Source organism: Nicotiana tabacum, chromosome 3 (genome assembly GCF_000715075.1).
Source record: "Nicotiana tabacum cultivar K326 chromosome 3, ASM71507v2, whole genome shotgun sequence".
Taxonomy (NCBI): domain Eukaryota; kingdom Viridiplantae; phylum Streptophyta; class Magnoliopsida; order Solanales; family Solanaceae; genus Nicotiana; species Nicotiana tabacum.
In genome coordinates, this window is record NC_134082.1 from 140,338,526 (window position 1) to 140,362,640 (window position 24,115).

Here is a 24,115-nt window from a genome sequence, read left to right on the forward strand (position 1 = left end):
ATGGCTTTTTAAGGCTGAAATATTTAAAAGCAACTCAAAAATAGTATTAAAGAATTTTTTTCTAAAAATAGATGAGCTATCCATACAATTCAATAACAACAAAGACTTACTTTCATTATGTATCTATACTAGCTTAATTGATACATGACACGTGTCTATCACTTAATTAGGTGTACAATACATTGTCACATTTAGTATAATTTGGTGTAAAACACTCTGTACGAATAAAATTTTATCATTTGACAGTGCTGCAGACGTACGTGCTTTGTGCAGAGAAGAAGATAAAATTGGCTTTTACTTAATATATTTCTAGCTACTAATTAGCACTCTTTGATTGAACGGTGGCTAGTGGCCCGACGTTAAAGGTTCTTGAAGTCATGTTGACTCTATATATGTTATGCTGATTTTTATTCAACTACGTCTTCGTGCTTGACATAGGAGGATTTATTTTGTCCATGTGTCATACCTATATTAGTTATACATTCATCTCGAATCGATAGCATATTCATAGTAATTTTGGAAAAAAGTATTAGTGATCACTGGGGAGGCAGGATTTCTGCTATGGGGTTCAAACAAGGAAAAAGTTAATAAATTGAAAGAGAAAGTGTCCAATAGGACTTGAATCAGTAAACTCACAAAGATTTTGAATTCCCTTGGGCACAACTAGCTTTTGAATTGTGTCAAGGAGATTCTCAAAATTTGCTTTATATAAATAGTATAATTTTTGGACGAATGGAGTTCGGATGAATACCCTTCCGCCCCTAAATCACCCATGTTAGTGATTTTCACATTTATTGAGTTAAAATTCCAAACTCGTCTCTAAATTGGTAGGATGATAGGATCAACCTAAACATTGCACGAAAAATTAGAAATGACGAAAATTTTACATGGCAGGCGGCCCGTCACGGCTTTATTGTACTCGTTTGAGAAAAAAGCAAATTAAGGTTTCATTCATGGGAAACGTTAATTTCATGTAAAATGGTGACATATAATTCCAAAAAGGCAAGCCAGTAGCTAGTTAATTCCCTATATAAATAGTGGTGTACTAGTACCAAAAGGCAATACAAACTCAGAAACTAATACTGAAAATTTCACATTCAAATTTTCAGATCTTGTAAGTTCTCTTGCAATGGCAACAATTGCATCATTGAATGGAAATCACCAAGATGGGGTTTTTCGCCCAACAACAAATTTTTCACCTAGCCTCTGGGGAAATATATTTAGTTGTTCTGCGTTGAATAATCAGGTATATATATCTATGCTTCTTTATTTCTCGTTCACCTTTTTTCATTATATATTTTGATACTAAGAGAGAGAGCGCATTATTACAGGTTTCCGAAAAAAATATAAAGGAGATTGAAACTTTGAAGGAGGAAGTCAAGCACATGATAATCAGTACTACTGGCAATGACACCACAGAAAAAATATGTTTGATTGATACTCTTGAACGCCTTGGTATTTCATATCACTTTGAAGAGGAGATTGAAGTTCAAATAAGCAAGTTGTTTAATCTAAATGTCATCCAAGAAGAAGATGATCTATACAGTGTTTCCCTATATTTTCGATTGTTTAGGCAACACGGCTATCCAATCTCTTGTGGTATATAGTTTTATGTGTACATATATTACAATTTTGTTTAATTTAAATGAATGTTTTAAGTTAATTTGTTATAACAAGATATTTTGTGAATTTAGATCATTTCAACCAATTCAAGGACAACAATGGAAAATTCATGGAAACTTTACTTAAAGATGTAAAGGGTATGCTCAATCTATATGAAGCAGCACAAGTAAGGGAACATGAAGATGAAATATTAGAAGAGGCTCTTATCTTCACAAAAGAACATTTGGAGAAAATAGCACCCAAATTAAGCTCTTCTATTATTGAGAAACAAGTAACACATGCACTCATGCAATCTCTACATAGAGGCATTCCAAGAGCTGAAGCCTATTTTAACATTCAATATATGGAGAATCTGAATCAAGAAATGACAAGTTACTAAGGCTTGCCAAACTAGATTATAATTTGTTGCAAGTGCTACACAAGGACGAGCTTAGTGAACTCACACAGTAAGATGCTTTTATTTAATTTGAGTACCATATATATTTTATTACTTGAGCTAATTAACTAAATATGACTCTCATTAATTTATTTTGAAGGTGGTGGAAAGATTTGGATCTCGCGTCTAAGCTTTCGTATGTTCGAGATAGAATGGTGGAGTGCTTTTTTTGGGCCGTAGGGGTGTATTTTGAACCTCAATATTCTCATGCTCGAATTATGCTTGCAAAATGCGTAGCTATGATTTCAGTAATTGACGACACATATGATTCATATGGTACTCTTGATGAACTAGAAGTATTCACAGAAGCCGTGGACCGGTATGCAATATTCCATTTTTAATTTCTAATGTACATCTAAAGACTCATGAAAATATTTGATTAAACATCTACTCTATAATGATTGTTGGAATAAGGTACTCACATTAAAACATTGTCGATCATTGCAGGTGGGATACAAGTGAAATTGATCGACTCCCTACATATATGAAAACGGTGTATTCAACTCTTCTCGATCTCTTCAAAGAATATGACATCGAAGTAGAGAAACAAGATATGAGTTTCAATAGAGTATATTACGTCAAAGAGGCGGTATGATCACTTAAAACTCTAAGATATATAATTTTTCTTTCATTTTATGAGTTTAATTAATATTATTATATTTCTCAAACATAAAGATGAAAGAAATCGTGAGGAGTTACTACACTGAAGCACAATGGTTCATCAAAGGGAAAAGTCCACCATTTGAAGAATACCTAAGCAATGCACTCATAACTGGAACTTATTACCTACTTGCACCAGCTTCATTATTGGGCATGAAATCAGCTTCAAAGGCAGCATTCGATTGGATGATGAATAAACCTAAGATTCTTGTGGCTTCAGCATTAATTGGTCGAGTTATTGATGACGTTGCAACTTACAAGGTATTTATTGATATATAAACTACTTCTCAATCTCAAATGAGATGTGAATTCGTTAATGTTTGCATGATCCATGATCTGCTTTTTTTTCTTTCGTATATATAGATTGAGAAAGAAAAAGGACAACTTGTGACGGGAATAGAATGCTATATGAAAGAGCACAATTTAACAGTGGAAGAAGCAAGTGCACAACTTTCTGAAATGGCTGAAAATGCATGGAAGGATTTGAACAAAGAGTGCATTATTAAGCCTACTAATTCTTCAATGCCAGCTGAAATCTTGAAGCCAATCGTAAATCTGACACGTCTAATTGATGTGGTTTACAAGAATAATGAAGATGGATATAGTAATCCAAAGAATAATGTGAAGTCTGTAATTGAAGCCTTACTCGTCAATCCCATCAACACGTAGAGGACTCAAAGGAAGATGGTCAAATATTAAATAAGTTAATGTGAACCATTAGAGTACTATTTTATTTAAAACTCCATTAATAAGTGATTTAATTTTTCTCCATCGTATTATTTTGATTGCAAATGTTTTATTTGAATGAATAAATTGTATGTGTCTCGAGAGTACAGAAATTTTCGTCAGTTATCCTTTTTGGGGACTAACTGTTTAGTAAATTAAATGCATAACTGGTAAAGTTGTTGTCGTGTGACCAGGAGGTCAGGGGTTCAAGCCATGAAAACAGCCTCTTGCAGAAATGTAGGGTAAGACTGCGTACAATAGAACCTTGTGATCCGACTCTTTCCTGGACCCCGCACATAGCGGGAGCTTAGTGCATCGGGTTGTCCTTTTTTTTATTTAGTAAATTAAATTGCTTTCTTTTTATTTTTCCTGCAGCTTATGGATATTTTAGACCACGGTCTAAAGATTACTTTCGAGCAAATTGAAATTTTGATAAGAAACATTAGACTGCCTTCTAATATTTTGCAAGTTATTGCAAAAGTGAGACGACGACAGCCTAATGTTTTGCCTGTAAAGTTGAACAATATATAAACAAATATTAGATCCAAGGCTAATAGTATCCGGAAGGATAATTTTTCAAGAGCTATATTTGGACAACTTTAAAAAATAGGGACAACATCGTCTAAATGGTGGCTTAAAAATATGGAACACTAGTTAATTTACCTGTACTTAACGCAGTTCAATATAATTTTTTGCTAAATTTAATATATAAGCAATAAAAAATAAAAAATAATGAAAGACATAAATACAAAAAATTAAAAAGTCAAATATATAAGATAGAAGGTACATAACAAGATAAAACATAAATTAGATCAATTAAAAAGTATCACGTGTATTTATTTTTATATATTTATCTTGATAGAGCTCATGCACAAATAAACATGTCTCAACTAATCAACCTTTTTTTTCCTTCAGAGTAATAAAGTTCCACATCCTATAAATCGTTTATCTTTCAGATACAATTATTCTCTTTTAGACCCAAACGAAGTTAGAAGAACCAATAGTGAATGCAGGGATGGAATATTGGCTAACATAACAGCCACATAAAGGGTGCGTTTGGTATGAAGGAAAACAAAAAATGTTTTTTAATTTTTTCATGTTTGGTTGGTTTAAATGTTTTGAAAAATATTTTTCTCATAAACTCATTTTCCTTCAATTGGAGGAAAATATTTTCCCTATAAAGAGAAGGAAAAATATTTTCCAAAACTCTTTTTCAACCTTCCCCACCCTTATTCCCCATCCTTACCAACCCACCCCCACACCCTTCACCTACCAACCCCACCCCGCCCAGCCAACCCTCCTCCCCTCCCCCCACCCCACCCTCACCCTAAATATAAAAATATTATTAACAATACTTTCTTTTTTATGTTACAGATAGATTTTTTTTTCATTTCAACAAATGAGTATTTTCTTTTAATGATATAAAAAAGTATTTTTTATTTTAACAAAAAAATTACTCTTGTTTGACGATGTAGAAAATGTATTTTCTTTCATTTCAACAAAAATTCTTTTCATGATATAGAAAAAATATTTTCTTTCATTTCAACAAAATAAGTATCTTCTTTTCATGATATAGAAAAAGTATTTTCTTTCATTTCAACAAAGTTTTTTTTTATTTCAATAAAATGAGTTATTTTTTCATGTTGTAGAAAAAGTATTTCTTTTATTTCAATTATATGAGTACTTTATTTTCATAATATACATATATATATATATATATATATATATATATATATATATATATATATATATATATATATATATATATATTATGTATGTTATATACAAAAGTATGTTTGTTATTATTTGTGTATGTATAGTTTTTAAGAGTTGAGTAATGGTTTGATAAATAGGGTGGGGTTTGGGCTATTGTAATTTAATTAAAATTGTGCCAAAATTGGCCCAAAATTTGAGCCCAAAGAGCCCAAACCCGGTCCAAAAGGGGGCTGCCAAGAAGAGCTTAAAACGACGTAGTTTTGTCTTGAAACTACGTCGTTTTGGTTAAGTGACAAAATTCAATCTCATCCACCCATCTTGATTTAATCCAACGGTCCTAGTTTGATCTTCATCCTAGGTATTTAAAGCCTAAAATCCCCAAAAATATTCCCAATTTCCCCCCTTATTTCCTCTCTCTTCTTTCCCTCTCCTTCTTCTCTCTTCTCTCTCTCTTCATCTCTCTACGCCGCCCCAGCTCCGCCCACCGCCGCCTGCCGAAAATCGCCTCCGCCGGCGGACCACCTCCAAATTCACACCACGTAATCTCCACAAATTCCTCTTTCCATATCTCCAAACCAAATCCTAAAAAAAATCCATCAAACTCCTTGAATCTTAGATCTAGGAAACTTTTCCGTCACTTTTTTGCCCAAATTCTTGAAGCTCCAACTACTACCACCCCAAAATACCTACATCAATGGATAGAGCTCCTCAAGACCTAGCTATTGATGTCAATTCTACCCCAAAAATCCGGCGACCAAAATCCGGCCTAATTCCGGCGACCTCCCGGAATACCCTCTTTGGCATACCACCATTTTTCGGCCTTTTGATGTGTAAAATGGTAAAATACTATTCTTTTTTACGGCTGATTTTTTTTTATTTTTTTTTTAATTTTTAGATTTTATTTTTGTCTATTATTAATTATTTTAGCATTAGTTTTTGAAGTTTGAAATGTTAAATTTTCTGTTTTTGCACTTGTTGAAGTAGTAAAATAGTTTTGTATTGATAAAAGTGAGGCAATGAAAAATACTTAAGAGTATATGGTATTTGTTTGGTTGTTTGTTTACTGCTTCAAGACTCTTTGAGTACAACACTCAAAAGTCAAATTGTTTGGTAAGAAAATGTAGACCTTTGGACATTACTTGAATAAAATCTATCTTTGAATAGTGGAGAGCAAATTTTGTTTGAAATACTTGACAAGATTTGAACTAGAAAGTCTTGCTTTTTGAATTTAAGAGCAGATTTTGTAGAAAAATCTGTCAAAAAGATTGATTTTTAATTTTTTTTTGAAATAGCTGGTTGTTTTGATATATAGATGGGACTCCATCACACTTCCAGGGGGCGGGGCATTTTTTATAATTGCTTTGTCACAAAAACAAAAACAAAAATCAGCAGCTGAACACATGAAAAGTAAGCTGAAATGGTGAGCTGTGGGAGTAAATCTTAGAGTGCAAACTTTTAAAAAAGTATAAGTCCTCTTTAGAGTTTCCTCTCTAAGTTTTCGGGTTGTTTTAACACGGATTTGCTGCTAGTTTTGCTGCTGTTTTAGTTGCTGAACTACTGTTTATTCTTTTGCTACCAGGTAATCCTTTAAGACTCGTAATGTACGTATTTTCAGCAATGGGAACAACTTGAACATGTTGCACCATTTAAATGTGTTTGATGTGATGAATAGTTTGACAACAAAAGAGCTTGTATGTTATTGTTATGTATCAAGCATGTGATAATGTGAATATAGTCCTTCATAATACTTGAATATTGAGTTGTAAGTTTTTGAATGTGATATGTAAGTCGTTTATGGATTTTTTTAAGCATGTTTTCAAGCTATTATATCCGAGTAACAATGCTAAGTATGTTATGAATGACTTTAGGTGTATAACACATAACATGAGTTCATTTTAGTTGCTGAAATTTCACTGCCAACATATGCTTCTAGGAATGCTGTGATAATATCTTTGTGAATCTGGCCATTTTGCCGGATTTGCAAAAATGACTATTTTTGTAAAGTGGACGTTCATACAATTGTGACTATGTAGTTAATGGTCATGAACTCAAACTAAGTAAAGAGCTAAGATTTTATCAACTTTGGGCCTTATTGAATAAAAAATAAAAGCTGTCTCATTTACCTTTAAACAACAAAATTACCCATTTTCTTCTATATAGCATTGGGCCAATTGAAATTCATTTCTTGGCCCATTTTAATAATAAATTCCAGCAGCCCAAAAGCTCCATACAAGCTGGCCCATTTTTTTTTAACAAGAAGTTGGCTCATTTCTTTTAAAATAGATAAAGTTGATCCAACATTTATTTGCATAATTTTTCCCAACTATAAAGCTCAAAATAATAATAATAATAATATCAGATTTTTCTACTATTTTAATTAACTAGTTTTCCTTTAATTAATTTAAACGTTAGGCGAATATTAGGTGCGCTTTAACTTCACGGACACACTTGTGTAGCGTGACGCTTAACTTTTAATAAATTAATTCATCAATTTCATGTCATATTCAATAGTTTTAATTAATTTATAAATCTTCTGTCATAATCACGGATTCGCTTACGTAGCGTGGTAGTGACATTTAATAAATTTTCTGAAAAAAAGAGGGTTAATGTTTCCTCCAACACAATTGCAGCAATTGTTTCAAAAGTAAATAACGTGCTAACAATCGTCTGTCATAACTGCGGATTCGCTTGCGTAGCGCCGTTATGACTAAATAATAAATTTCGTTGATCACGCAGTCGCTTGCGTAGTGTGGTTATGACATCTTATTATTCAAAAATATTCTTTAAATTTTTCTAATAATCAAGAGATAAAAGAGGATAGGTAAAACATGAAAATAATATAAATTACAGTTTGTCCAAAATTAATTCAAGCCAAGTTTAAGTCAATAAAGCGACCGTGCTAGAACCACGGGACTCGGGGAATGCCTTATACCTTCTCCCCGGTCAATAGAATTCCTTACCCGAACTTTGTTTTCGCGGACTGATTAAAATAGAGTCAAACCTTCCTTTGACTAGAGATCCAAATAAATGGTGACTTGGAACACCAAAAAAATCAATTCTAAGTGGCGACTCTGAACAATAAAATAATCCCTATTCAAATTTTGTCACTTTAATTGGAAAAACTCTTTGGACAATACACATATTATTATTATTATTTTGAGGGGTAGAAAAGGAAGTGTGACAATGAGTACTTTATTTTCATATTGTAAAAAGAGTACTTTTTTCAACCAAAAAAAAGCTTTTTCTTTTTAGCTATGTAGCACAAATTTCAACGTTATTTTTGCATAAAAAAGTAAAGCATTGCATTAGTTCCTTTGGGTTTGTGTGAATTTTTAGAAGAATAATTAAATTCTTGAAGAAAATAGAGTTCTGAAAACGTTGGTTATTTGTGGGGGGGGGGGGTGGAGGGAGGAGGGAGGAGCAAGGAAACATGTGGACTTAGGGGAAGGGGGTGAGGAGAATACCATACAAAAATATTTTCTGGAAAAGTTTTCCATTCAACAACCAAACAAGGGAAAATAAGTGATAAAATCACTCATTTTTCATTAAAATATTTTGTTAGAAAAATATTTTCTTTTGTACCAAACACACCCAAAGTATTGTAATATTCAATCTAATGTTTAGATATTTCCTCTTTGCACTATGTAGCTCTTGTGAGAAAGTTTTGGCACACACAGTATGTTGGATCGACCAACAACATGTGTCCACTTGCATTCGCTATTAGCAAATTTGAAATAACCTCAAAGAGATCTGCTTATTCAAACTCTATTAGTCAAGTCTTTTTTTTATTATTGAAAAGTCAATTGTCCGAGGGCTACAACATGATCCCATCTATTGTCTTTTCTTTTTATACAAAGCTGCAAAAATATGGTTAGCGAAAAGAGATAACTCTCATGTACAATTTTGCTACTATGATCAGTTAAGCCAGAAAAAAAAAGAGTAAACGAACTATTATATATTTATAACGAACTTATTTATTCAATTATTTGCACAACACCTCAGTTAGAACAAAACAAAACAAAAACATTCCTACACTTGTTTTTTCAGCGGAAATTTATCGAATTCAAGCTTCTATTTCAGGCTGCACTAATGACTATAGTTTTTCGAACACTCCAGTATACTTCTATGGTGTCATCATCTCCTTACCACCAAATCTCAATCAGGACTATTAAAACTTAAAGTAGTGGATGTATAAATTGATATACTATAATGATTCGAATATAGAAGTTTTAAAAATAATGGAAAAGGGCAAAACTACCCCTGTCATTTGCCAAATGGTTTATAAATACCCTTCGTCCATCTATTCGTCCAAAAAAATACACGACAATAATTCTGTTCGACTAAAAGAAGAACTGGTGGGCCTACATTTAAGCCCCTCCCCATTTTTCTACTAGGCCACGTGGCCATCTCTGACTGGAACAAAAATGGATATTATTTCGACCCACTTAGCTGACCCGACCCAATGGCTTCCCCAGGTTCACTAGCATTTGGGCTTGCATGTTGTTTGGGGTCGGATCCCATGGCGTCAACACTTGGTTGAGTGCAGTCAATTCCTATGTATCGAAGAAGGGAAGGTCCAACCCCATATTTTAGGGTAAGTAGGGATTTTGGTTGAAGTGGGGTGGTAGGTTCTACTGGACATGCATTGTTTGGATTAGATTTTTGTTCATTCCTCGAGCTAGTAGTTGCATTATATTGTTACCCAAATGTGGTTCATGTAGTTGTTCATATCTAGATGAAGCCCCTCGGATACTAGTTGTGCAAGAAACTGAGGGTTTTGGATTAGAATTATGCTCTCTTGGCCATTGATATTGAGTTGGAGTGAGACAACTCTCCCTATTAATCCTAGTTCTATCCAAGAAGTTGGATGGTGATCCTATGGTAATGGTGGTTGAGCATAGAACAGTGGGAGGTTTTGCATTTGGGGAGGAAAGGGAGGGAGGTTGTTCGTAGTTTGGGAGCGATAGTTTCTAAGTATTTGGATCAATCTGAACCTTCTCCGTGGATTGAGAGAGATTCTTGGCATTATGGTGGGAACGGGGTGGTGGTTTATGGCGTTAGAGGTTTGAGGAGTAGGAATGATTGCTACTATTTGCATGCTATCTGAAAGGATTAGCGTATTTGGCTTAATTAGAGATTTTGCATGGGATTGTTTTGGCATGTGTCCCAAGGTAGATGACATTTGTATGATGTTTTGATTTTCTTTGGCCGATTGTGCCAATGCATGCATATTAGATTGGGTAATTTGGTGACTGTTAAAGCTAATTGGTGTATTAGGGTCATTATTAGGGATATTGGGATCGTTGGCATATGTATTTATGTTATTTAGAGGTTTAATAAGGTTTTTAGTGTTAGGAGTTGGAATTTTGTCTTCTAGTGAGTTTATAAGTTCATGAACTATATTTGTCTTTTGTGACCGGTTCATGTATGAAAGATTAGGGGTATTATTGATATTATTACTAGTTGTTTTCTCAAATACCATTTGCTGGTTATCTATGTGAATATTAGAGAAGCGGTTTTTGATCTCAAAGTGGTTTTCATCTTTATGTTTTGCATAAATGTTATGATCGCAATTAACTGGAAAAGAGTTTGTTTGCCCAGTAATAAAGTCTTTAGGAATGTATTTCAATTTTTTGGTAATAATGTACTTACTTGTGACAGCATTAAATAATTTGACATCAATACCTGAATCTTAGTTGTGATGACCCTAAAGGTTATTTATTATTTTAGAAGTCAAATCCGTATCTCGAGGTCTTAAAAATCTCTTTCTGACTCACCTCGATTTGCATGTGCAATCCAGACGCATTTCCGGAAAGCTTTTATGTGAAATTTAAGAAAAATAATGAAATTGGCCTTTAAAATTGATTAAAATTGACTTTGGTCAACATTCTTGGTAAACGGACCCGGACCCGTGATCCGACGGTCCCATAGAGTCCGTTGTAAAATATGGTACTTAGGCGTATGCCCGGAATCGAATTCCGAGGTCCCAAGCCCGAGAAAAGGATTTTTAAAGAAAATTATTTGCTGGAAAATATAAAAGCCTTTAGAAGTGAAATAATGCATTTTCTTGATGGTATTGGTCCTGTATTTTGGTTTCGGAGTCCGGTACAGATTTAAAATAATAATTTAGTCGAATCTGTGAAGTTTGGTGTCACAACCCCAAACAGGACCCGGTCGTGATGGCGCCTCTCGTGAAGACAAGGACAGCCGAAACAATTCCCAAATTCATTTTTTTAACAATTTTAATAAGTCCGTTTAAGTCATTTATAAGAGATAAATCACAAAATGAAGGTGAATAAGACAATTTGTAGAATTGACATAGCCCGACATCGGGGGTGTCACAAGTCAAGAATATCTACTAAGTTCTAAATACAACTGAAAACCTGAAAATGTACGAAATACAGTCTAATGAAATCAAGAGATAGAAAAGCAGTGCTGCGAAAGTCATGCAGCTACCTTGCTAACTCCAATGACTCTGCCTCTGAGCAACCAATGCCCACTACCGGGTTCAGAAATACCTGAATCTACACACAAGGTGTAGGAAGTAATGTGAGTACTCCGACTCAATGAGTAATAAAGTAAATAAAGATTGAGCAGTAAGAAATCACGTAATCCACGGCATAGCACCATAGTGGGTACAACACATTTCCGAAGCAGGATACAAATCAAATCATCTCGTTAAACCCCAATTTTAGTAAAATATCCTATGAAAAAAATATCTTTCTAACAGTTTCAATAGAGGTTCAATGTAGTTTATAGTGAAAGTGATGAAAATCGTAATCGGCCCCTCGGGCAAAACATAATTCGTATACAGACCCTCGGGAAAACATAAATCATAAACATCTCATAACAGAAAATCTCAGTGGAAGTAATCAAACCAGCTCAGCGATTAAATTTCCGAACATCTCTAAAACAAATCGAGTTTCAATGAAAGTTATTAAAAAGAATTTGTTCAACATTTTTAACAGAGGCCTAGTACAAAGAGGAGTGAAAACAGTAATTTCATAAAAACAAGCCCATCGGGTAAAGCATCATTCGTATGAATATATATAGCCCCTCGGGCAAGCCACTCCGTCACTCGAGACTCAACTCTCATCAATCAGCGCTCACACTCAGCATTTCCGCTCAATAGGTACCTTATAATAACTGCTGCGGCGTGCAGCCCGATCTATATATCACTGTGGCGTGCAGCCCGATCCATATATATAGTCGACTGTGCTCACTGGTGTGACGACCCAAAGGGTCATCACCGTAATTTTTCCTTGTTCCGCGCTTCCGAGGCCTTAAAAACCTCTTTTTTAGTTGCCTCATTTTGCGTGCACAGTTCGAGCACATAGCGGGAAAGTTTTTATGTTAGAATATGTGAGTTATGTGAAAAATTTGATGGATTTTGATATTAATATGAATAATATTGACTTCGGTCAACATTTTGGGTAAACGGACCCGGACCTGTGATTCAACGGTCCCGAAGGGTCCGTAGAAAAATATGGGACTTGGGCGTGTACCTAGAATTAAATTCCGAGGTCCCAAGCCCGAGAAATGAATTTTTGTGTGAAATTGTTTTCTGAAATTAATTAAGGAAAATAAAGAAGAATATTGATCGAAAAACTGTGGTATCGGGCTCGTATTTTGGTTCCGATGCCCGGTACGAGTCTTAAATATGTTTTAAGCACTATCTGTAAAGTTTGGGTAACAACGGACGTCATATGATGTGTTTCGGACTTAAAATGGGGAATTTGAGTTTTATGAAAGTTGAGAGAAAATCATGTGTTTTGAGGCTTGATTCTATGTATATGATGTTATCTTGGCGATTTGATCACACGAGTAAGTCTGTAAGATATTTTAAGGTTGTGTGCATGTTTGGTTTGGAGCCCCGAGGGCTCAGGTGAGTTTCGAGTGGGCCCAGGAGGTCTTAAACTTAAAAAAATGCAGGTTCAGGTGTTGCAGGTCCGGCGCGGCCGCGGCCATTTCCGCACGGTCCTCGCTGGCATCCACGTGGCAGCGGCACTTTTTTGTGCGGTCCGCGTGGTGGGGTTCAGAGGGGGGTAGCCAGGTCGACCAGCGCGGCCGCGCACCAAATCAGTGCGGTCCGCGCTAGGTGGGTTCAGAGGAAGCCCATTTCTTCCCTCCTTCGGCGCGGTCGCGGTGCATTTCTATGCGGTCCGCGCCAGTCCCCAGCAAAATGTATAAATTCGGGATTTTCAGTCATTTTTCCACTTTTCGAAAACCCAAAACCTAAGAGGCGATTTTCCAAACAACTTTTCTTCTTCAAAACGATTGGTAAGTGATTTCTAACTCATTTTCTTCACTTCTTAACATCTTTTAACATGATTTCAACTTCAAAACAAAGATTTTCATGGGAAAAATTGGGTGTTTTGGGTAGAACCTAGGGTTTCTACAAATTGAGGAGTTGGACATCAATTTTGGGTCCGATTTCAAAACAAAACATATATTTGGATTCGTGGGAGAATGGGTAACCGGGTTTTGGTCCGAACCTCGAGTTTCGACCACGTGGGTCTGGGGGTGTTTTTGACCTTTTTGGGAAAAACCTTGTAAAAATTATTTTCATGCATTGGGAGTGATTCATTTAGTAATTATTAATGGGATTAAGTAACTTATGACTAGATTCGAGCGGATTGGTGGTGGAATCAAGAGGTAAAGCTATAATTGAGACTTGAGTGGTGTTCAAGGCATCGAGGTAAGTGTTTGTTCTAACTTTGTCTTGAGGGAATATGATTAGGATGTTATTTGCTACTTGCTAATATGGAGTACAGTGTATAGGCATGGTGACGATTATCTATGCACCGGAGTCTAGCATGACCGTGAGACTTAATTGCTTTTAATTCGAGTAATGTGACACAATCTCCTTGTTTGGTTGATGAGTTTCATATAACGTGAACGATTGAGGTAGAAATTGTGATTGGTGTACTTTTGGAGCGTTAGCTCGAACATGAATGTGTTAGTTGAGGAAGAAGTGATTTAAAAAGAGAATGTGTTGTGAGTACTCCCTTTCCGGGATGTGTAGACTGATATATATTCTCCCTTGTTGGGATATTTTGGGTTGTTAGCTGTACCCTTGCCGGGTTAAAGGTATTGAGATGTTATTCTCCCCTGAAGGGGTCTACTATATGAAGTCAGATATTACATACTATATTATGGGATCGTGTGGCATGCCGTCCACTTATATATGATAATATGGGATCGTGTGGCACGCCGTCCACTTGGTTATTGGCCTCCGTTGCCGGTGACATATTGTGCACTGTGATAAATATAAATTGGGATCGTGTGGCACGTCGTCCACCTATATATTGTAAAAAGGGATCGTGTGGCACGCCGTCCACTTGGTTATTGGCCTCCGTTACCGATGACATATTGTGCACTTTCGAATTAGATTATGGGATCGTGTGGCACGCTGTCCACTTATATATGATATTATGGGATCGTGTGGCACGCCGTCCACTTATATATGATATTATGGGATCGTGTGGCACGCCGTCCACTTATATATGATATTATGGGATCGTGTGGCACGCCGTCCACTTATATATGATATTATGGGATCGTGTGGCACGCCGTCCACTATATATATAAATATATACATATATTATGGAAACCGGAGTTTCTTCTGTTTATTTCCGATATTTCATTTTTATCTGTTACTTCCCGATAGCATGTCCCCTCCCAGCTTTACTTTGTATTATCTTGTTATTATTTTCTTGCACTTGTTATATATATCTGTACAAGTTAATTGTGGTAGGTCCTGTCTAGCCTCGTCACTACTTCACCGGGGTTAGGCCAGGCACTTACTAGCACATGGGGTCGGTTTTGCTGATGCTGCACTCTGTGCATTTTTGTACACAGATCAGGGAGCAGCCTTCGGACCGCAGCAGTAGGACTTTTGGGAGCTATCTTCATCCCAGGGTCTCTCGAGGTAGCCTAATTGGCGTTCGCAGGCCGAAGTCCCTTTCCATGTTTTTTCATTTGTTTATCTTGTATCAGACAAACATGATGTATTTTCCTTTCAGACATTGTTTGTAGCATTCTGTAGTAGTCCGTGAGCTAGTAACACCAAACTCTGGGTAGCATTTTGGTTCAAACTTCCCTACTTTTGGTTTTCAGTTGTTTTAAATTTAAAGTCATCCGCTTAGATTTTGTCTCACTTATTATATTGTTGAAAGAAAGCAGGAAAGGTATTTTAAACATTTGGCTTGCCTACCTCCGATAGTAGGCGCCATCACGACACCCGATGGTGGGAAATCCGGGTCGTGACAAGTTGGTATCAAAGCACTAGGTTACTTAGGTCTCACAACTCACGGACAAGCTCAGTAGAGTTTGAGGGATCGGTGCAGAGACGTCTGTATTTATCCCGCAGAGGCTACTGAGTTAGGAAAACTTCACCTTGTTCATTCTTGTCGTGCGATTTCTGTTTCTTAAGTACTGATTGTCTTTCCACTCTGTTCTTTTGCAGATGGCAAGAACACGTGCTTCCTCTTCTATAGCACATCAGCCTGAGCCCCCAGTAGCAGCTCTTATTAGGGGTAGAGGGCGAGGCTGAGGCCGGGGCAGAGCTCAGCCCCAAGCGGCAGTCCTAGAGGTGGAGCCTCATGTTGACTACGACGAAGGGGTTCCAGCTCCAGCAACTCCGGTGGGCCCAGCTCAGGTCACAGAGGGTTTTATAGCTACTCTAGTGCTTCTGGACGCTTTGGTCCGACAGGTAGGCTTTATGGAGGGCATTTCTAGAGCGTGTTAGCTTCCCGTAGCTCCAGCCACATCTCAGGCTGGGGGAGGAGTTCAGACTCCCGATACTCGTACTCTAGAGCTGGTAGCTCCCCAGGCTCAGGTTCCAGTAGTTCAGTCGATCCGTGTTCAGATGGCCATGAGTGCCGGTAGTGAGATTTAATTTCAGGAGGCGGCAGATGATGCCCGCCAGATAGAGATGGCACTTGCTTAGGGAGGTGGTCATGGGTCTGATAAGAGGCCCCGTTATTCCGGTAGATTCAGTGGTACCTCGTTTGGAGGTAGGGATTCTTATGGTAGAGGTCATCCTTCGAGGCCCTTTCAATCGGCTCTCCAGGCTTCTCATTGTACATCAGGTGGTCGTGGTTCTCAGCCACAGTATTCTGACCAGCAGCTCTTTAGTTCACTATCAGCACCTATCAGTGCACCACCACTTCGTTATTCTCAGCAGATGAGGGCTTTTGTTATATTTGCGGCGATGTGAGTCACATTGCCAGATATTGCCCTCGAGCTTCCAGCAGCTCGTAGTAGCTAGTTCCTCGCCCGATAATTCAGGCACCAGTTGCCCCACAACCTGCCCAGCCAGGTAGAGGCGGGGGTAGAGGACATAGAGGTGGAGGTAGAGGCCTTAGAGGTGGAACTCAGACCGCTAGAGGTAGGGGTCAGCCAGTAGCAGATCGTCTTAGGGATATGATTCAGGGAGGTGGGGCCCAACCCCGTTGTTATGCCTTTCCAGCTAGGCCAGAGGCTGAGTCATCAGATGTTGTGATTACAAGTACTATTCTGGTCTGTGATAGGGATGCTTCTGTGCTATTTGATCCCGGATCTACGTATTCATATGTGTCGTCCTATTTTGCACCCTATTTGGTTATGCCTAGTGAGGCCTTGAGTATTCATGTATATGTGTCTACGCCAGTGGGGAATTCTATAGTGGTGGACCGGGTTCATCGTTCCTGTGTTGTGGTATTCAGGGGTCTTGAGACCCGTGTTGACTTGTTGCTCTTGGATATGGTGGATTTCGACGTCATATTAGGGATGGATTGGTTGTCCCCGTATCATGCGATCTTGGATTGCCATGCCAAGACCGTGACCTTGGCATTGCCAGATTTGCCCCGACTAAAGTGGAGAGGGACTCCTGGTCATTCTACTCGCAGCGTTATTTCTTATATGAAGGCTCGACGCATGGTCGAGAAGGGGTGCCTAGCTTATCTGGCCTATGTTCGTGACTCCAGCGCTGAGGTCCCGTCTATTGATTCTGTTCCTATTGTTCGGGAGTTTCCCGAGGTCTTCCCTTCGGACCTGCCGGGCATGCCACCCGACAGGGATATTGATTTTTGTATTGATTTGGCTCCGGGCACTCAGCCCATTTCCATTTCGCCGTATCGTATGGTGCCGCTAGAATTGAAAGAGTTAAAGGATCAGCTTCAGGATTTACTTGAGAACGGTTTCATTAGACCCAGTGTTTCGCCTTGGGCGTACCAGTGCTATTTGTGAAGAAAAAGGATGGTTTGATGAGGATGTGCATTGATTACCGGCAATTGAACAAGGTGACGATTAAGAACAAGTACCCACTGCCGAGGATTGACGACTTATTCGACCAGCTTCAGGGTGCGAGGGTGTTTTCAAAGATAAATTTGAGATCTGGCTACCACCAGCTGAGGATTAGGGCGTCTGATGTCCCTAAGACAACATTTCGTACTCGGTATGGGCACTATGAGTTTTTGGTCATGTCATTCGGATTGACTAATTCCCCAGCAGCGTTCATGGAGTTGATGAACCGAGTGTTCAGACTTTATTTGGACTTGTTCGTGTAGTCTTCATTGACGATATTCTTATATACTCCCGCAGTCAGGAGGAGCATGAGCAGCACCTCAGAGCGGTTCTTTAGACCCTGAAGGATAGTCAGTTGTATGCTAAGTTCTCGAAGTGTGAGTTTTGGTTGAGTTCGGTCGCATTCCTGGGTCATGTCGTATCAGCAGTAGGTATTCAGGTAGACCCGAAGAAGATAGAGGCAGTCAACAACTGGCCTCGACCAGCTTCAGCTACGGAGATTTGGAGTTTCCTGGGGTTAGCAGGTTACTATCGTCGGTTTGTGAAAGGGTTTTCATCCATTGCAACCCCTATGACCAGACTGACCCAGAAAGGTGCCTAGTTCAGATGGTCAGATGAGTGTGAGGCGAGCTTTCAGAGGCTCAAGGCAGCTTTGACCACGACACTGGTGTTGGTTTTGCCCATAGGTTCAGGGCCCTATACAGTCTATTGTGATGCATCTCGTATTGGACTTGGTGCAGTGTAGATGCAGGATGGCAAGGTCATTGCCTATGCTTCGAGGAAGTTGAAGGTTCATGAGAAGAACTATCCAGTGCATGATTTGGAGTTGGCAGCCATCGTTCACGCATTGAAGATTTGGAGGCACTATCTGTATGGTGTGGCGTGTGAGGTGTTCACGGATCATAAGAGTCTTCAGTATTTGTTCAAGAAAAAGGAGTTGAATTTGAGGCAGAGGAGGTGGTTGGAGTTGTTGAAAGATTATGACATCACTATCTTATATCACCCGGGAAAGGCCAATGTGGTGGTTGATGCCTTGAGTAGGAAGTCAGCCAGTATGGGCAGTCTTGCTTATATTTCGGTCGGTGAGAGACTGCTTGCTTTGGACGTTTAGGCTTTGGCCAATAAGTTTGTGAGGTTGGACATTTCTGAGCCTAGTCGAGTATTAGCTTGCACGGTCGTACGTTCTTCGTTATTGGAGCGTATCCGTGATCGACAGTTTGATGATCCCCATTTGTGTGTCTTGAGGGACACGGTGCAGCGTGGAGGTTCCAAGAAAGTGACCTTAGATGATAATGGTGTATTGAGATTGCAGGGGCGTGTTTGTGTGTCCAATGTTGACGGGATTCGAGAGTTGATCTTAGCGGAGGCCCACAGTTCTCGGTATTCTATTCACCCGAGCGCCACGAAGATGTATCACGATTTGAGGCAGCATTATTGGTGGCGTAGAATGAAGAAAGACATTGTTGCATATGTGGCTCGTTGTTTGAACTGTCAGTAGGTTAAGTACGAGCATCAGAGGCCCGGTAGTTTATTTCATAGGATTGAGCTTCCCGAGTGGAAGTGGGAGAGCATTACTATGAATTTTGATACTGGACTTCCGATGACTCGGAAGAAGTTTGATGCGGTTTGGGTTATTATTGATAGGCTGACCAAGTCAGCACATTTTGTTCCTGTTGCATCCACCTATTCGTCTGAAAGGTTAGCCGAGATTTATATCAGGGAGGTTGTTCGCCTTCACGGGGTGCCGCTGTCTATCATTTCGGATTAGGGTATGCAGTTTACCTCACATTTCTGGAGAGCGGTTCAGCGAGAGTTGGGCACCCAGGTTGAGTTGAGTACAACATTTCATCCTCAGACGGACGGTCAGTCCGAGAGGACTATTCAGATTCTTGGGGACATGCTCTGAGCTTGTGTTATTGATTTTGGAGGCTCGTGGGACCAGTTTTTGCCTTTAGCAGAGTTCGCCTACAACAACAGCTACCAGTCCAGCATTCCGATGGCTACGTATAAGGCGTTGTATTGTAGGCGATGTCGGTCTCCAGTCGGATGGTTTGAGCCGGGAGAGGCTCGGTTATTGGGTACAGATTTGGTTCGAGAGGCCTTGGATAAGGTCCAGATTATTCAGGATAGACTTCGTACAGCTCAGTCCAGGCAGAAGAGTTATGCAGACCGCAAGGTCAAAGATGTTGCTTTCATGATCGGTGAGCGGGTGTTGCTCCGTGTGTCGTCTATGAAGGGCGTGATGAGATTTGGGTTGAAGGGCAAGCTTAGCCCTAGGTTCATTGGCCCATTTGAGATTCTTGAGTGTGTGGGAGAGGAGGCCTATAGACTTGCTTTGCCGCCTAGGTTGTCAGCCGTGCATCCAGTTTTTCATGTATCCATGCTCCGGAGGTATCCCGGCGACCCATCCCAAGTGTTCGATTTTAGCCCTGTCCAATTGGACAAGGGTTTGTCATATGAGGAGGAGTTGGTGGCTATTCTAGACCGGCAGGTTCGACAGTTGAGGTCGAAGAGTTTTCCTTCGGTGCATGTTCAGTGGAGAGGTCAGCCTCCTGAGGCATCAACCTGGGAGTCCGAGTCCGATATGCGGAGCCGTTATCCTCATTTATTTCCCGACTCAGGTACTTCTTTCTTTTGTCCGTTCGAGGACGAACGGTTGTTTTAGAGGTGGAGAATGTGACGACCCAAAGGGTCATCACCGTAGTTCTTTCTTGTTCCGCGCTTCCGAGGCCTTGAAAACCTCGCTTTTAGTTGCCTCGTTTTGCGTGCGCAGTTTGGGCGCGTAGTGTGAAAGTTTTTAAGTTAGAATATGTGAGTTATGTGAAAAATTTGATGGATGTTGATATTAATATGCATAATATTGACTTCAGTCAACATTTTGGGTAAACGGACCCGGACCTGTGATTCGACGGTCCCGGAGGGTCCGTAGAAAAATATGAGACTTGGGCGTGTACCCAGAATTAAATTCTGAGGTCCCAAACCCGAGAAATGAATTTTTGTCTGAAATTGTTTTCTGAAATTAATTAATTAAAATGAAGAAAAAAATTGATCGGAAAACTGTGGTATCGGGCTCGTATTTTGGTTCCGACGCCCGGTACGAGTCTTAAATATGTTTTTAAGTACTATCTGTAAATTTTGGCTAACAACGGACGTCATATGACGTGTTTCGGACTTAAAATGGGGAATTTGAGTTTTATGAAAGTTGAGAGAAAATCATGTGTTTTGAGGCTTGATTCTATGTATATGATGTTATTTTGGCGATTTGATCGCACGAGTAAGTCCGTAAGATGTTTAAGGTTGTGTGCATGTTTGGTTTGGAGCCCCGAGGGCTCGGGTGAGTTTCGAGTGTGGTCCGGGAGGTCTTAAACTTAAAAAATGTAGGTTCAGGTGTTGCAGGTCCGGCGCGGCTGCGGCCATTTCCGCGCGGTCCGCTCTGGCAGCCACGCGACCGCGGCACTTTTCTATGCGGTCCGCATGGTGGGTTCAGAGGGGGTAGCCAGGTCGACCAGCGCGGCCGCGCACCAAATCAGTGCGGTCCGCGCTGGGTGGGTTCAGAGGAAGCCCACTTCTTCCCTCCCTCGGCGCGGCCGCGGTGTATTTCTGTGCGGTCCGCGCCAGCCCCCAGCAAAATGTATAAATTCGGGATTTTCAGTCATTTTTCCACTTTTCAAAAACCCAAAACCTAAGAGGCGATTTTCGAAACAACTTTTCTTCTTCAAAACGATTGGTAAGTGATTTCTAACTCATTTTCTTCACTTCTTAACATCTTTTAACATGATTTCAATATCAAAACAAAGATTTTCATGGGAAAAATTGGGTGTTTTGGGTAGAACCTACGTTTTCTACAAATTGAGGAGTTGGACCTCAATTTGGGGTCCGATTTCAAAACAAAGCATATATTTGGATTCGTGGGAGAATGGTTAACCGGGTTTTGGTCCGAACCTCGAGTTTCGACCACGTGGGTCCGGGGGTGTTTTTGACCTTTTTGGGAAAAACCTTGTAAAAATTATTTTCATGCATTGGGAGTGATTCATTTAGTAATTATTAATGGGATTAAGTAACTTATGACTAGATTCGAGCGGATTGGTGGTGGAATCAAGAGGTAAAGCTATAATTGAGACTTGAGTGGTGTTCAAGGCATCGAGGTAAGTGTTTGTTCTAACTTTGGTTTGAGGGAATAGGATTAAGATGTTATTTGCTACTTGCTAATGTGGAGTATGGTGTATAGGCATGGTGACGGTTATCTATGCACCGGAGTCTAGCATGACCGTGAATCTTAATTGTTTTTAATTCGAGTAATGTGACACAATCTCCTTGTTTGGTTGATGAGTTTCATATAACGTGAACGATTGAGGTAGAAATTGTGATTGGTGTACTTTTGGAGTGTTAGCTCGAACATGAATGTGTTAGTTGAGGATGAAGTGATTTAAAAAGAGAATGTGTTGTGAGTACTCCCTAGCTGGGATGTGTAGACTGATATATATTCTCCCTTGTCGGGATATTTTGGGCTGTTAGCTATACCCTTGCCGGGTTAAAGGTATTGAGATGTTATTCTCCCCTGAAGGGGGTCTACTATATGAAGTCGGATATTACATAATGATATTATGGGATCGTGTGACACGCCGTCCACTTATATATGATAATATGGGATCGTGTGGCACGCCGTCCACTTATATATGATATTATGGGATCGTGTGGCACGCCGTCCACTTGGTTATTGGCCTTCGTTGCCGGTGACATATTGTGCACTGTGATAAAGATGAATTGGGATCGTGTGGCACGCCATCCACCTATATATTGTCAAAAGGGATCGTGTGGCACGCCGTCCACTTGGTTATTGGCCTCCATTGCCGGTGACATATTGTGCACTGTGATAAGGATGAATTGGGATCGTGTGGCACGCCGTCCACTTATACATGATATTATGGGATCGTGTGGCACGCCGTCCACATATATATGATATTATGGGATCGTGTGGCACGCCGTCCACTTATATATGATATTATGGGATCGTGTGGCACGCTGTCCACTATATATATAAATATATACTATATTATGGAAACCGGAGTTTCTTCGATTTTTTTCCGATATTTCATTTTTATCTGTTACTCCCCTATATCATGTCCCCTCCCAGCTTTATTTTATTTTTATCTGTTACTCCCCGATAGCATGTCCCCTCCCAGCCTTACTTTGTATTATCTTGTTATTGTTTTCTTGCACTCGTTATATATATCTGTACAGATTAATTGTGGTAGGTCCTGTCTAGCCTCGTCACTACTTTGCCGGGGTTAGGCCAGACACTTACCAGCACATGGGGTCGGTTGTGCTGATGCTACACTCTGTGCATTTTGTGCACAGATCAGGGAGCAGCCTTCAGACCGCAGCAGTAGGACTTTTAGGAGCTATCTTCAGCCCAGGGACTCTCGAGGTAGCCTAGCTGGCGTTCGCATGCCGAAGTCTCTTTCAATGTTTTTTCGTTTGTTTATCTTGTATCAGACAAACATGATGTATTTTCCTTTCAGACATTGTTTGTAGCATTCGGTAGTAGTCCGTGAGCTAGTGACACCAAACTCTGGGTAGCATTTTGGTTCAAATTTCTGCACTTTTGGTTTTCAGTTATTTTAAATTTAAAGTCTTCCGCTTAGATTTTGTCTCGCTTATTATATTGTTGAAAGAAAGCAGGAAAGGTGTTTTAAACATTTGGCTTGCCTAGCTCCGATAGTAGGCGCCATCACGACACCCGATGGTGGGAAATCCGGGTCGTGACAAGTTGGTATCAGAGCACTAGGTTACTTAGGTCTCACAACCCACGGACAGCTCGGTAGAGTCTGAGGGATCGGTACAAGGACGTCCTGTGGCGTGGAGCCCGATCCAATATATCGCTGCGGCGTGCAACCCGATCCATATATATATATATATGTATATATATCTCAGTCATCAGCCTCACAAGCCACTCGAGCTATCAGTAAAACAGGGTGCTCAGCCCAAAATATCATTTTATGCATAAAAACAAAGTAATAGAACTGAGTTATGAAATCAGTAAAACGTAGCATGACTGAGTATAGATATTAAATCAAACAGTAAGGAAATAGTACTAAAAAGTCCATAAGGGTCCAAACAGTTGGCACAAGGTCCAAATATGGCATTCATCCCAAAACATAGTAATATTTTCCAAAATACAATGACATCAAACAGTTTTCAATCAAAATACGCGACTTAAAAGTCGCACGGGACGGACCAAATTACAATCCCCAACAATGCATGACCCCACGCTCGTCACCTAGCGTGTGCGTCACCTCAGAGTAGCACCATGAAGTGAAATCTGGGGTTTCATACCCTCGGGACAAGATTTACAATCATTACTCACCTCTATCCGGTCGGAACTCTAGCCCGTGATGCCTTTGCCTCTCGAATAGGCCTCCGGATGCTCCAAATCTAGCTAAAATCAGTACCAAACCATCAAAATGTGCTAAGGGAACAAAGCCCACTCGAAAATAATCAAATTACAACTCAATTCCCCAAATTGGTCAAACCCGACCCCCAGGCCCACGTCTCGTAATTCGACAAAATTCACAAAACTAGAATCCTTATACTCTCACAAGTCTAACCATATCAAAATTATCCAATTCCGATACCATTTAGTCCTTCAAATCATTAGTTTACATT

The 24,115-nt window shown here is 39.5% G+C and overlaps 1 long non-coding RNA gene and 1 pseudogene across 1 annotated transcript; both read left to right on the forward strand.

The window, feature by feature from the left end:
* The first annotated feature begins 1,077 nt into the window (after positions 1-1,077).
* Positions 1,078-3,550, forward strand: LOC107772425 (viridiflorene synthase-like; annotated as a pseudogene).
* A 2,022-nt stretch (positions 3,551-5,572) lies between these two features.
* Positions 5,573-6,970, forward strand: LOC107816518 (uncharacterized). Its single transcript, XR_001654981.2, has 2 exons — positions 5,573-5,999; positions 6,741-6,970. It is a non-coding gene; the product is annotated as an uncharacterized LOC107816518 (long non-coding RNA).
* Positions 6,971-24,115: the final 17,145 nt, after the last annotated feature.